Source organism: Octodon degus, unplaced genomic scaffold (genome assembly GCF_000260255.1).
Source record: "Octodon degus isolate 3935 unplaced genomic scaffold, OctDeg1.0 scaffold00284, whole genome shotgun sequence".
Taxonomy (NCBI): domain Eukaryota; kingdom Metazoa; phylum Chordata; class Mammalia; order Rodentia; family Octodontidae; genus Octodon; species Octodon degus.
This window is the reverse complement of record NW_004524860.1, coordinates 496,843-512,280: the sequence shown is the minus strand read 5'-3', so window position 1 is coordinate 512,280 and position 15,438 is coordinate 496,843. Positions and strand designations below refer to the sequence as shown.

The following is a 15,438-nucleotide window of genomic DNA, read 5'->3' as shown; positions in this document are numbered from 1 at the left end:
AGTAAAGCCTCCTGAGGGCTCAGTGCACCTGCTTCTGTTTGAAACCTGGAAGCTCTGGCTGCTGTGCATCCCCATCATGCCAAGTACTCTATTGTGTCCTCAGCACCCATTGGAAGGACTGACGAGCCCTGGCTGTGTTGAGCACCATCTGTTTTTCCTGATCACCCAAGAATTCAGGTTTGTGTCTGTGCTCTCACTGATTGCTTCTCAGTTTTGGTTCTAAATTCCTATCTGACTTTTATCAGATCCCTTGAGACTCATAAAGATCTGGTCCAGAGAACCACAGCACAATCAAAATGAACAAAATTGTTCAGTTGAGTACTACACAGTTCAGAATGTGTTCTCCTATTTAAACAAAGGTGTTAAATAAGAGGTATCAGAGGTAAGGTCAGAATCATGAAATTAGTCTATGACCATACCACTGAATGCACCTGATCTCATGTGAACTCGGAAGCTAAGCAGGGTCGGGCCTCGTTAGTACTTGGATGGGAACATCATGAAATTAGAGTAGCTGGGAGCAAGTACTATGTTGAAAAGAAATGTCTCAGATCCTAGGAATAAACCTCTTTTACTTCCCTCTAATTCTACTCTTCTTTGCTCTACATCCCCTCTGCTCCCAGCTGGTCCTAAATGCCTCTGCGGGGAGAGTTTTGTGGGCTCACATTGACATGGATCATGGCGTCCCTTACACAGTAAAACATGGCCTGGGCCTCAGATTTCAGTTTTGCCATTTGCAGATAGAGCATGCTCTTGGCATTGTATCTGGAGACAGTCAGTCGGCCCCTTACAGAGTCTGGTTATCTTGTGCTACCATTGTTGTTAACTTCCGCAACCTATTCCAGTCCCTTTCCTGGAGGCTGGCTGACAACTGTGTCCAGCAGTCACTCAAGGTGAATCCACAGACTGCACAGCAGAGTGTCAGGGACCTACCATGCTACACCAAACTCCCCAAGACTAGACCAGCTGCTCCTCACACTAGAAAACTGCAAACATAGAAAAACCCTGGTTATTAAACTGTCAAATGGGCTCATTGTTTATCTCATTCATGTCCACCTATATACCCTCAGTATCTATCATTCACCACAAATCACTTTTGAACAAAATGACAGGGAAAACCCAGCTCAGCCCAAGATCCATGGTGAGCCTCCTCTATTCAGTCCTGATCAGGGAGTGAAAACAGCTGGGCATCCACCGCTCAGCTGACTTTCATCAGCAGAGGGAGACTTTTTTTGCATGACCTGCTGCAACATAGACAGCTCTGTTGTGGAAGTCTCAGTTAGATATGGGTCCAGAGCACAGGAGAGTCTTCTGGGAAATAAGTCACAACGTTCATTAAAAAGAGGATATGATGTTTTACTATGAGCAGGTGTCGTGATAATGTTTTGCTCATTAGTTTTATAATACTTCCATGTGTATGTAATAGATGAGCTTAGTCATTTGCAAATTTGTGCAGCTGAACACCTAGAACAAGAAGAATAATAGAACTAACAGGTGATAAAAACATCTCTTTTGTGTGGGCTATGACCTTCTCATAGTACTTACCTGCTCCAAGAGAAATTCCAAGACTTGTAACATGTTTAGTGATGTATCGACACCTCTTACTCTAATGAGAGGCCATGACATAATTTTCAGCATTTCAAAGATTCAAGAATGAAATAGACATCCAGTGTTCTTCAAGTCTATAATTGATTACGATATAACCAGTGTTATTATCTATCTCTATAGCAGTATTTCCACTTTGAATTATCTGATATATATAACTATATATATGTAATATACATATAGTTATAACTATATATGTATACATATTTGGTGATGACTAATTTAGATATATTTTAACACAAGTATAGAATTTGTTTAGTACTAACATAGGCATCCCAGCTGTCATATAAGGCAATGAGAAATAACCATAAAATCTTGCGTAGTTTCCTTTAAATTTTCCTTTCTGTGTCTTCCTTTAGTCTGCCTTTCTCATAATTGAATCACTTATTCCTCTTTGAGACAATCTATTTTCATGGTGACAAAATCAGCAGACATATTTTTGAGGGTGGTAATGATTATGCTAATGGATATTCCAAAATATGTTTTCAAAATTAATTCTTCTTTCTCATACATGTAAGTTAGCATTATCCTTACACTGAAATGATATGGAGGACAAGAAGTGAATGAGAACTGCAAAAAAAAAAGGAGAAATGAATGTATAAGTACGTGTGTATATTATCTGAACACAAAAACATTCCCATACCTTGGAGCATGTCTCCTTCTAAGTAAACTACAATAGACACACTGGAGTGTCTATTCAGGTTCTACAGTATTTAGAGAGAAAGATAACTCCAGAGAGATCAAGAGATCCCCATTCACTAGCTTCCTTCTCTTTTCCTGTGCCTGAGAACCTTGGTGGTTTTCTGAGGGTTCTCAGTGCCTCTTCTGCTGGTTTATAGCTCTCCCTAATGGTCTTGGAAATGTTTATCTCTTTTTTTTCCTGAGAAAATTCTGCTTGTAATTATCAGCCTTGCTGGTGCTGAGCACTCCAGTAGAGAGTTCTGTGTTTGAGGTCACATTGATGTCTCTCACAATAACTCCTTCACAGTAATATGCAGGTGTATCTATCACAGTGATGAACAGCTTCAGGGAAAACTAGTTTTGGGTGTGTCTCCCAAGACTCTGAAGTGACTGTTAGAGATGAATTGGCAGCTTTGCCTTTGTAACATCACTATGTCCCATGCATCAAATCCCCTTCCCTGAAAGCTGATGGGTTCAGCACCCAGAGTCATCACTTTTGGTGCAGTGATGAGAAATTGCAGAGCTGAGAGACAGGCCTATTTCCATCTCTCGAAGCTGCACCAAGGAAAGAGCAACGGGGATGGCGATCATGCTGAGGTTGAAGATCAGGAGCAGCAGCCTCACCTCTTTCTCACTGAGTCTTTGTACCCTTAAGGCTGGCAGCTGCCACCAGAAAGAACAGGAGACAGTGTGGTTCTTTTATCTTTCAGTTTAGCTTTACAAATCTCAGAAGTACTTTGATATGGTACAAAGAATGTGAATTTAACTGAATGCATGATGTGATTTAATCTGAGATCTCAGTGCCTCCTAAACATTTGCATGCATGAGGCTTTGCTGTGTATAAAGGTGAGAGGGAGAGACGAAGGGGTCCCTGTGTGGGGGATACCCCTGGAGGGAGGATTCTGAGTGAGCCCTCAGAGGGCCAAGTGCTCTCCGTGGATTCTCCTGCTCTGGGCTTAGGTCCTCTCACTACAGAGTAGTACTTGTGGGAGAGACGCTGGTCAAAGAGCTAGGTGAGTTCTCAGATGAATGAACACATTGCAGATATTTAAACAAGCCCACAATCCAGGGTAACATGTACGACTCCAACATGTATATGTTCATGTGCACACGTGTAAACCAACAACATGCATTATGATATTGGTGCATACTTGAAATCATTTTCCGTATACTGCCTGAAATCATTCTCCATTTGCTCATTCTTAACATTTAAGTAATCCAAAGCTTTTAATTTAATTTTATTTTTATAAAGAATGTACGCATGCCATGCATAACGATTCTATTTAGTCAGTGTAGTTCATTCTTCTGCATCTTACTACTTAATTCTTCATTTTTACTGTTTTTCTCCTACCCATCTACTCCCTTTCTTCACCTCCTAACTCTTGAAAATATTTCCATTTGCAGGTACAATGATGAAAATAGAGCATTTATCCAAGGATTTGGGGCCAGCACCTACATACTGTCGTGCTGGCACTTTCTGAGTAAATTGTCTCAAATTCAAGAGTTGTCATTAATTTCATTGGCTTTTTGACCCTCACTTGCTATAAATTTTTATTTGTGTATGGGAAATGCAGTTTTGCTTATCTATGTTCATGGTCTTCTATGGGGGAAATATTTTTCACTTCATACATCCTTCTCTTTTTCTATGAAACAAAGTAGGTATATGTATTTATGTGTTGTCCTTTTCAGCCTTGTTGAAATACAACGCAGTTCATCTCTCCAATGATGCTTTTTTCTGTAATAAAGTGAGTTCTTTTTAGGACATTCTAGATCTCTAGACTAGAGTTCACATCACATAGAGAATAAGATGGATATGGATATTGGAGCTCAGGATACAGACAGCTATTGAAATGACCAATGACCGCAGCTCTTTCATGTGAGAGGTGCTGCTTTTCAATGGTGCCCACTTCTTATTCACTATCACTGTGCAGCTCCTGTTTATAATTGTGTGCTTAGGATTCTACAGATTGTTCCAAATCTAATACATGAAGGAGCTTCATGGTTCCTTTAACTCACTTCAACATAAATACATTATAGAGTAGATAAAGTAACCATGAAGTATGGACAGAATAAAGTATTCCCATTAACTATGTCTCTGATCACCCCCATAAATTGATGTCCATAAATTTGTGCAACTCAATCTTGAAACTGTGTCTCAGAATTCATCAGAAACTGTTGGCAGTGAACAGAGCCCAGCTCCTGCCGCCCCTAGTGATGAGACCCTGGGGATGTCAACAGCCCTTTCAGACCTCCAGTGTGAAGAGTGGCACATGCTGGGTGCATGTGTAACAATGTATATGATGTCAGCAGGGGACCCAGTGGTGTCCAGAGAAGTCACCACTTCCATTAGAGATATTGGTCTGCACTGTAGCCAGGGAAGTTATGCTCAATCCTCTTCTAATCATTTGGGATCTCAGAACACATCTGTCCCACTGTCTTAATATGTTACTCCTGTTCTGTAGCTCTGTGCCAACACAATTTCTTGGCTCCTATGTATGAAATTTTCTCTAAAAATCATTTTTCTCCATATCATGTAATATGGTTAGTTGTATTGCAATTTGATTTCAGGATTGATTATTTTATTACAAATTTTCATTTTATTAGTATATGTCTTAGTTACTTTTTATTCGTTGCTGGGACAAATACCCGACACACAAAATGAAGGGAGGAAAGGTTTACTTAGCTCACAGTTACTGGAGGGTTCAGTCCATATTCTTCTGGCTCCAAGACAGACAACAGCAGTTCATGCTGCAGAAAACAATGAAGAGCAGAGGAGGAGGAGCAGCAGCTGCGGCAGCGTCCATCAAGACTCTTCTTTCTGCGCTGACTGTGAAGACCAGTGAAGATCGGAGCTCCTCCAAAGTGGCACGGCTGCCAAGACCAAGCTCCTCTGAAGACTGAGCCTTCTCCACGGAAGCGGGCGGGGCAGCAGGAAACCAGGCAGGGCAGCTTCCTGCCTTTCTCAATTCCTGGGCCCTGCCCACCTGCAGGGCTAGGCTCCGGTGCTAAGAACTGCCGGAGCTGATTCAGCCAAGTTGACACAATGTATCAACTAACACAGTATATATTTGAAGTACAGAATCATTACACTTACCATGAGGTGTTGGTACATTTGCATATTAAAATTTCACTATTTTGTTATTTGTAATCCCTTCACCCAAACATAATTAGGCTACCAGGATTCAAGTGATAACAGAGCCAACAGAAGTAGTGAGATACAGACTGAGAGGACTTGGGCCCCCCATCTGTGACCTGAACAAATGGGCAGAGCTGCTGTGTCTGAGGTGCAGAGCTGCTGGCCCTGCCAGGCTGGCCTAGGTGACTTTGTAACTTTTCATTTGGTCGCTTGTTTTAATCTTTCTTGTGATCCTGAATAGTTTGATCAGAATTTCAGGGCAATGATGAATTTGTGGAAACAATGGTATTAATTTTCACTGAGGAAATAAAATATAGCTGATATACATGGGATTAAGTTGTGGGGAATTCTTGCAAGGCTCTAGGGATTTCTACCAAGGTCAGAGAGGATTTACTTACCAGGGTTAGGGTGATGCATATTGATTTTGTTGGTGTTACTAATGCAAGAAAGCCCTGTGTGGTATCTCACATTACAGCTCAATGGAAGGAACCAAAGAAATCAGCAAAATGAGCACATGAAAACAGATGAGGAAAATTTGAGTGAAATACCTTAGACAGTATCAGTGAGGAACAAGGTGACATCCAGGAACTGCGGCGGTATTCAGTTTTATGCTTCAGCAACGTGGATAGTTGTTGATAGAAATTACATAAAGAAGACATTGCAAGTATAAACTGAGGTTGGAAGGCGAATTTTGTGAAAGTATTTCACATGAAATAGAGTTATGCATTACACTTCACTCAAGAATTTTTCTTTTTTGTTTTTGGGACTGGGGATTGAACTCAGGCCCTTGCGCTTGCCAAGCAAGTACTTATTCTACTGAGTTATCACCCCGGGCCCTTGAAGAAATTAAAGGAAGTATATGTTTCTTTCTAGCTGAGTAATACTCCATTGTATAAAATCTCCACATCTTTTTCATCCATTCCTCAGGTGATGGGCATTTTGGTTGTTTCCAAGTTTTGGCTATCACAAATTGTGCTGCCATAAACATAGGCACACATATAGCACTATGATACAATGTTTTCAGTTATTTTGGGAAAATATACAGGAGGAGAATAGCTGGACTGAATGGGATTAACAGTCCTAGTTATTATTTTTTTCTTTTGGGAACGGTCTAAAGGGGGTTCAAGATTTCACTGCTAGATCGGACTCGTAGTGATTCGCCTGTTTACAGCTTCCCAAGAGCTGGGATTACAGGCCCACACCACCCTGCCTAGTCTCAATTGCTCTCTCAGCATGCCCCGGGTGCAGGGCCGGCACGACAGATCCAGGAATCCAACCAACAGCCACTGAGCCTGCTTGCAAGCTTTAATTCAGTGAGCTATTTGACCAGCTGTGGGGACACTTCTGATCCAAATTATGACATGGGACACATGAGGAAGGGTCTCTCTGGAGTTTTCCAGGGTTGGGCACATGCACTATTTATTGTTATCTTTTCTTAAAATTTTATATAGGATCTCACTATACAGTTCAGACCTGCAGTGATCCTCCTGACTCTGCCTCTCTAGTGCTGATATTATAGGCATGTGCCACCACACCTTGTTTCAGGCTGGCACAGCATGTGAAGGGCATGGGGGCTGGTTGGTACTGGGGAATCCCACATGGTACTGGGGAATTATCGTGCACTGGGAAGGTGCACAATAATTCATGAAGGGACAAACCATGTCAGCACTATTGATCCCCAGGAAGGTTGACAGATAGCTGGACCTACTGAGTATCCAAGGGCGTGGCTTGCCAGGCAGGTGCTTTGACCAACAAGCTATCTCCCCAGCTCTCCTCCCACTATTCACTGTTTGGGCCGCAAACAGGACTGGTGGGTCCCTGCTTGTTACACGAAGATTCCATCATCTTCATAAACCCAGGTGCTATGTCTCAGCCACTCAGCATGTAGAAGTGTCACTTGGTAAATGAGAAGACCTAAGATTCTCACCTTCACTTCAGTCGCAACTTCCCCACAAACCTCCATTCACCTGAGAGTAGGGTTTTGAGCTTCCACAAAGAAGCAGGGGAACTTTAATGCCAGAAGTAAACTTGACTATGCCACGCCCTTGGATACTCAGTAGGTCCAGCTATCTGTCAACCTTCATGGGGATCAATAGTGCTGACATGGTTTGTCCCTTCCTGAATTATTGTGCACCTTCATTTGCAAGGCCTTGAGGTGATGGTGACCCCTTTAAGATGTGATGAAATCATGGGGTGCAGCCCATGTACATGGATTGATAGTCTTTCATTTATTTTATTTATTTTATTCATTTTTTTTGTATGGAGGATCAAACTCATGATTTTGTACTTGGCAGCCAAGCACTTGTGGAGCTGCACTGTATATCTCTGGCCTCTGAAGATTTCCTTTATGTCAATGGAAATAATACTGCAAATAAGAGCTAAGAGAGTCATTCAACAAAAATTGAAAATATCTGTTAATCTGACAAGCCATTATTATGAGACTATTTAAAACAGTCAATAACAAATTAATGTAAAGGTAATAATGAATAATAGGGAAATATCTTAAGACATTTCTCAAAACTGAATTACAAAAATGCACATCTGATAGCGAAAACATTACTCAACAGCAGTGATTGTCAGAGGAAATAAAATAAATACTACATTATAAATTATCATTGCAAGAAACTTAGATTGATTCTTATGAAAAAGTGCAAAAGAATAAATGTTAGAAAGTTGATATGAGTGTAACAGTATAGCATTATTGAAAACAGTGAAAAGCAAAGATGAAAGAGGGAGAAAACAGAGGAAAGTAGGGAGGAACAGAAAAAGAGCAGACATTAAAATGATATTTCCTCTAAAATGTGTTTCACAACACAATAAAAATATTTTGAAGACAAAAAGGTTTAGAAATAATTTAAAACAGGTGGAATGATTAAGAAAGAATGAATTAATAATTTAATAAACAGTAGCAGAAAAATTTTGTCTATAACTAAATTCATTGGAATGCCTACATTAATTGAGAATGCATGTTAGATGAGGAAAAAGGGAACTTACTGGATCTGTCCCTTACTGTATCTCCTCTCCAGCAAAGTAGAACTACATGGGCAGAATCCTGGCCAAGAGTGTCCTCAGGGCTGACTCTTCTAAAATTGGACTTGTGTAGGGTCAGGCTTGGACCAGAGCTGAGCCTGAGGCCTTGATGTAGAAATGTTTTTTTTTCATAAGACAGTCTCAGCTTTGCTCTCAGAGCCTTGCTGATGTGTCATCACTCTCCCTACACAGAATCTACATACCTAACTCCCACACTTAAATGAAAAGCTTGCTTCTATCTACAGTTTCAGTGGATTCAACCCAAGAGTAGCTGACTCCAAGGCATAGACTGCCTGGGGCAGGGGTGCAGAGAAGCAGAGCTGCTCATTCCAAGGCAGCCAGGAAACAGCATAAGAAGGGAGGAGCCAGGGACAGGAATTTCATGCCCATAAGCGCAACTGATTGCAGCAACAGGGAACAAGGAAAGGATAATGGAGAGAGGGGGTCACTCTAACAAGTGGTTCTGAATAAAAGGATATCTATGTGAAGGAAATTAATTTGTGCCTGGTTACTATTATCATGAAAAACTACATAAAAATCAAATGAAATATGAAAGAAAATCAAAAGACTCATTTTGGAAACAATTTGAATGATGACTCAAAGTTGTCGGATACACCTTCACTCCTCTCATGAATGAAACACGAACAATCTGACAAACCTGTAGATTGTAGAGTATCACGTTGACAGTGTAAATGGGGAACCTTAATGTAGTAGTGGGATAGCCACGATGTTTAACTGTGTATGAAGCCTTTGGTTCTCTTATGGGAGAAGTTTGATTTGGGGATAAATTTGTGTGCCAAGCGCATCTCTGTGTGCTTGCATCCAACTACAGTAAGCCTGTGTATGTAAAGTTGGTGGAGGCCCTTTGTGCTGAGCATCAAATCAACCTAATTAAGGTTGACAACAAGAAGCTCAGGAATGGGTAGGCCTCTGTAAAATTGACTGTGAGGGAAAACCCCATAAAGTGGTTGGTTGCAATAGTGTGGTGGCTAACGCAAAGAATCACAGGCCAAGGTTGTCATTGAAGAATACTTCAAATGCAAGAAATGAATGAATAAAAATTTTGGTTCACTTAAAAAAAATTGGAAACAAGAAAATTCTCATCATTTTGGCCATGTAATAAATAATGAACTCATTTCCAAAAGTTTAGGAAAAACAATCAGAAATGTACAAGTCAAAGTACATGATACATAAATCATTTTATGAAAAAGAAATAATGATGAAATGCTAAGTACATGTGAAAGGATAGAGAATATTGGTATTCCACAATGTAATAATGCTTAAATATCAAAAATAAAAAAGAAATTTCATAACCCAGGCATGAATACACATGCCTATAACTGCAGCACTTGTGAGGCTGAGGCAGAGGAGTATTATGAGTTTGAGACCAGCCTGTGCTACTAAGTGAGCTCAAAACCAGTGCAAAATGCAAAGCAAGGCCTTGTGTCAAAAGATAAATAATCATGTATTGGTTTCAATAAATAAGCTAACAAGAAAATGATCCCTTTTGAAAACTGCAAATCTCAACAGACCTTTCTCAATAAACATGTACTTATGAAGAATAGATACATGAGAAGTTTTCCATTACCACCAAGTATGAAGAACCCACAAATGTCCCTCATAATGTAATAGCACTTAATATCTAAGAAATGTAAGTGACAAATGTTATTGCACTAAAATTTTGAATAATATATATGTTAAAACACACCTGAGGGAATTAAGTACAAGTAACAGATTCAGAAAACATATCCAATAATTGTATAATTGTTTAAGGCCTCATAACAACATCTGCTTAGGCCTTTTAAGACAGAAGGAAAGAAAAATGAAAAAATGCAAGAAGGATATATAGAGAGAGATCATCGGGATATTTGTAAGCATTTTTATGTGGGTTTTAGGAAAATATTCATATGATCGTGTGATACTCATTTAGTAAGGACAAAATTTTAAGCAGTTCACGTGTAAGAGGACTCTTATTGACTGCTGATGGAAATTGAAACATGGCTCCTCCACTGTGGAAGACACTTTCGGAATAAAGCAGTTGAGCAAATGATGTGCGGGGTTCATTCACCTAGCCAGTCTCCTGTGTTCTCACATTCTGCAGGAGGATGCTTCCATGAGCTTCGTCTCCGACTCTCCCCACTGCATGCACACTGAGTGTAAGCACAGCTGGGAATCTGGACAATGTTTTCAAAGATGAATCAGCACTGGAAAAATATGAACAAGCCACCTGTGCAGCAGATTACACAAAGATTTCTTAGGGATGAGCAAAGAACCAGCACAACCACCTGGACTGCACACAGGTGCTCAGCTGTTCAGACTCCTCTTGTCACAGCCTCCAGTCCCTGCTTGTCCCCAGAGCCCCTTCGTACTCCAGGACCCATCGGTATTGCACCTAATATTCACCCACATGAGTGTGAAGCTCATGGCACTGTAGTGGAGATGAGTGATTAAGAAATTTACAGACCACAGAATACACATCAGCAGTGAGCCCATGAGAGAGACGAGACTTGGGAGATGAAGCTCAGTCCCTGAGAGTCCAACAGTGGAACAGAAGGATCCAGGGGAGGTTGCTGCTGTTAAGACAGGTGGTGCGTGTTGGGCAGAGATTCAAGGGAAGCTACTTTACATTCTCCTTAATTTTTATTAACATAAACGTGCATTAGAAGCAAAGTCTGATTAACAGAATTAGCCAAGACATTGTGGCAAACATTCTTCCCACTTTCACAAGTTAAATAGAACACTATCATGCAGTAGAAAAGTTTGTATATATTTCTGAATTTATGTAAAATATGTTTACACAAATATCTGCTTAGAGTTGCATGTAACAAACTTATTAGTTATATGATTTCTCTACTTTCTGCCTTTGCCCATTAAATTAGCATGCACACCCATTTATTTCATTCTTTTCCCTAATTAATCTTAGTAATTCTGCTTCACCATCCCTGTTCTATCAGTTCTAAGGCAGCTGCTTTTCCCTCAGTGTTTCTGACACTTTCACGGTGAAAGCACCACACTGTGTCTTCAGAATGCACAGTGCTAGCTACAAGTAGGCTGTGCTGGAGGAAGAGTCTGCGGTGAGGGTGAGGGTGGCCCTACCCTGGAACTTCAGAGCATATCTAGTTCATCATTTGGCTTGGTCCACGACATCCACTCCAGCCTGTGTCCAAGGCCCTGCCACACAGCGCTCATGTAGTAGGTTCTGAAAGTGTAGCCAGCAGCCATGCAGGAGGCTTTCACCCAGGCCCCAGGCTTCCTCACCTTAGCTCTAGTCTGCACCAGCTGCACCTTGATGTGGGCACCTGTGGAGAAAAGACAGAATTTAGAGGCAATGTCCTCTAGATGCTCTGATCCATTCCTCTGGGCTAGGACTGGGGGTCACCTTCCATTTTGCAGCTGCTATGCAGAAGATGATGTGTCTCCAGGTCCAGTCCATGTTGTGGAGATGTGCTCTGTATGACTGTTTGGAAAAGAATGATGGCTTTGGAAAGCTGTGGGGCACAGACATCCATATTTACCTCAGCCAACTTCAGCGATTGGACTATTAATGAGACAGGAAATGATCCAACCTGAGAAAGAGGAAATAGTTGTCATGAAGCAGTGAGGTGCTTGGGTTCATGTCCTTATGTCATCTGAGGAAAAGCTTCTTCACTTCCTTCACCCATGTTCCTATAGACCTCAACTTTTTCTGAGAATGAAGTCAATCCAGGAAGCCTCTGCTCTGTGAACCATTTTTTATGATCCCAAATCATCTTAAATTCTTCTTGGATGTCAGTGTCCTTGATGTTCAACAGGTGCACTAATCCTGCCTGCTCCTAACACTTGTGAATGAAACACATTGTTGTCTCTTTGAAAAGGACACTGCCCATCCCATGAGTACTCAAAAGGACACACTGATGTCTCTAATATCAGCCAAGGGTCATTGCATGGATTTTCCATTTTCAACCTGTCTGGGTTGACAATGTCCCATTTGTACTAAACGAAGAACCTTGGTCCTCAGACCAACTCTAGGGTGTTTGGAATATGACTGTTCTCTCATCATTCAGGATGGGACTTGAGTGTGAATCTTTACAACTTTATAACTTAAGTTTGCAAAATCAGTTTCATTCACATTGGACCATTGCTGTTTTCAGAGAGATTATATTGATGTTTACTATTCTTCACTTTTACCCACTGGATTTCTCTACATACATCATGCACCTGTCGTGTGCTCTAACCCTCCTCACCTATGAACACACATTGATGCCAGGTGTGAACAAGTTATAGGAAAGATCATATTCCCCAAATCTGTGTATCTCTGACTTTGCTGCACCATTTTAAGTTAAAGTAGTCCAGTGTATATTCCATCCTCTCAGCTCTGTGTTATACAAAACACTATAAACCACACTATTGTAGCTGTTCTTGTATGACTGAGTTAAACAGTTTCATCAAATCAACTAACATAATCATCAGTCATGTGTACTCATTAATATTTTCCAATGTTGCCTGAGCTTTGAAGAGGACTCAGGTTCTGGAGGAACCAGCTCCAGCGCTACACCAGCCTTTAGCTGTAGTTGTCCAGAAGGGTCCTGTGTACCCATATACCCCCCCAACCTCAGTTGGGTTCCTGTCTAGGTCACAGAAAATTTTGTATACTGCATCCAGCCGATATGAAAGAGTTAAAGAAGCTTCAGAGTATCTTTCAGGCAGAGCAATCATAACATGGTGACAAGGCAGATTCAACTCTAACTACACAATCTCCTGAATCTAATCTCATGCTTTACATACCTCCATGTTGGAGATTAGTGACCTTCAAAAGTTGATGCCATCCAGTACTTTCCACCAGTACGTTGCTCTATGGCCCATGTATGGCCAATTCCATTGTACCCATCATGCTAATGCCCATGGTCAGAAACTAAAGGGGCAAAGGACTGTGGCATGATAACTCTACATAGGACCTCATGGGGTAGAATGAGACTTATCTAGAAACTAGACCAGCATCACAGGGGATCCATTTGTTTGGATAGGCCTGGAACTCCAAATGGGTACACATATGTGAACTTTTCCAGATCAGCTGGGCTGGTGAGTATCTTAGTAGGCTACACTTATAACATGAATAATCATGGCTGGAAAAGAGAGCATCTTCCTGGATTGATCAACAGAGCTCTCACCTAATTATTTTCACCCATAGAAGGATCTGTGGATTGCCTCACCTTGAAAGGGCTGCATAAGACTTAAGGAAGAATAGGGTGATCAGATAATCTAAGCTGGGTACATTTTTATAAGATCTCTGATGTTCACACATCCTCGTTGGATCCCAGGGCTCACTCTCACCAAAGGTCCAAGGTTTGATATCAAGACCCCAACCTGCAGACCCAACAGGTGACATGAGCCTCATGCTGCAGCTGAGGACAGTCACATGAGTTCACGTGTCCTAGGCATCTCCTTAAACCCAAATGTATCACACCAGGAAAAATGCATGGGGAGGTAGCACCACTGCCCACTGACCCTGTGATGTAGTGGGAAAACTTTCAGCCAGTTTTTCTTCACAGATGGACTTACATCTACAACATCTGAGATGAATACACACTTCTAAGATGAAATGCAAAAAAATGTGTAAATGTATGAAAAATGTTCAGCATCATTGGTTATTTGAGAAGCACAAATTCAAACAACATTGAGCTTACATTTCTTCCCAGAAAAAATGACTGTCATCAAGAAATTAAATAATAACTAATAACAGAGAGGTGGCATGTGAAAAGGAATCGCTGTCCACTGCTGGTGGGAATATAGACTAGTACAAACACTGTGGAAATAAGTATGAAAAGTACTCAAATATTAGGATTAATGGTCTCACTGGACCCAAACATTCCCCTTCTGGGTATCTTTCCAGAAGAATTAAAAGCAATAAACCACAGTGATATAGGTGCACCTTTGTTAATATAAATACAGTTTCGAATAGCTATATCTTGGAAACATCCCAAATGCCCATTGACTCAGGAATGGATTAAAATAAAGTGGAATTTTTATACAGTGGAGCACTTCTCAGCCCTAAAGAAGATAAAACTAGAGAATCATATAGGAAAATGGTTATGAATTGCAACCGAAATAAATCAAACTCACATGTGTAAACACTGTATTCTCTCCCCACTGTGAGAAACTAAATGATTATATAAGTTCTGAAGTGGACAAAGGATCTAGGAAGAGGGAATGTAGAAAGGAAGGAAGAGAAATGGGAGAATGCGGGTGAGTGATAAAGTCAGTGTGTCTTGGATGATTGAAAAAAAAGATGTGTACTGAAATTGATTAAATTAGAGAAAATTTAATGTCCATATCTTGTACTCTGAATAAGTAGATTAAATGTAACAGTATGCAATGTATTAGCTATTTTTGTTCTACTATAGTTACAAAATTCTGTTTTACATTTTTCCCATAAAATAAATAAAAATATTAGTGTATTACTGTAATTGTGCAATAAATTTTGAGGTACAAATTTTTTACTGTCTGTTCTATCCAGATTTGTCTTATAAATTTTAGCTTTTCTTTTCTCTTTTCATAAAGGCATTTTGCATTCATTTTACCCACATACAAAAAGATCAAACAGTAAATATGATAGTCCATAACAAATCATCTGTGACTCTACTCTAGTAATGCTTGTCCTGAATGTCCATCAACATAAGAAAATCTATGTGTATTTCCAGTTATGTGCTGTCTAACATCTACCCCATCCATATTCCATAGTAGTATTAGCCCTGTCTTCTGCGGGTACTTATATGGAAAAAGTGAATACTACTACTAAGTCACTACTATCTCACAGTAAGAGATTTATATTTGTGAGCACATTTTTCAATGTATATTCATGGAGTAACAAATATACTAATCTCATCCCTTATATAGATGAAGAATAATCCACATGTGTATATACCAATACAGTGGTCCCTCTATTATCATGTAGATTGTATTGCAGACAACCCCACGGTGAGTAAAAATTACCAAAGTAGTGATGTTATAAT

At 40.3% G+C, this 15,438-nt stretch overlaps 1 non-coding gene and 1 gene segment (V, D, J or C); one reads left to right on the top strand and one right to left on the bottom strand.

The window, feature by feature from the left end:
- Positions 1–15,438, bottom strand: part of LOC101592296 — a 208,519-nt gene that overhangs the window by 85,501 nt on the left and 107,580 nt on the right.
- LOC111814270 lies at positions 9,033–9,107 on the top strand. Its single transcript, XR_002819291.1, has one exon. It is a non-coding gene; the product is annotated as a small nucleolar RNA SNORD101 (small nucleolar RNA).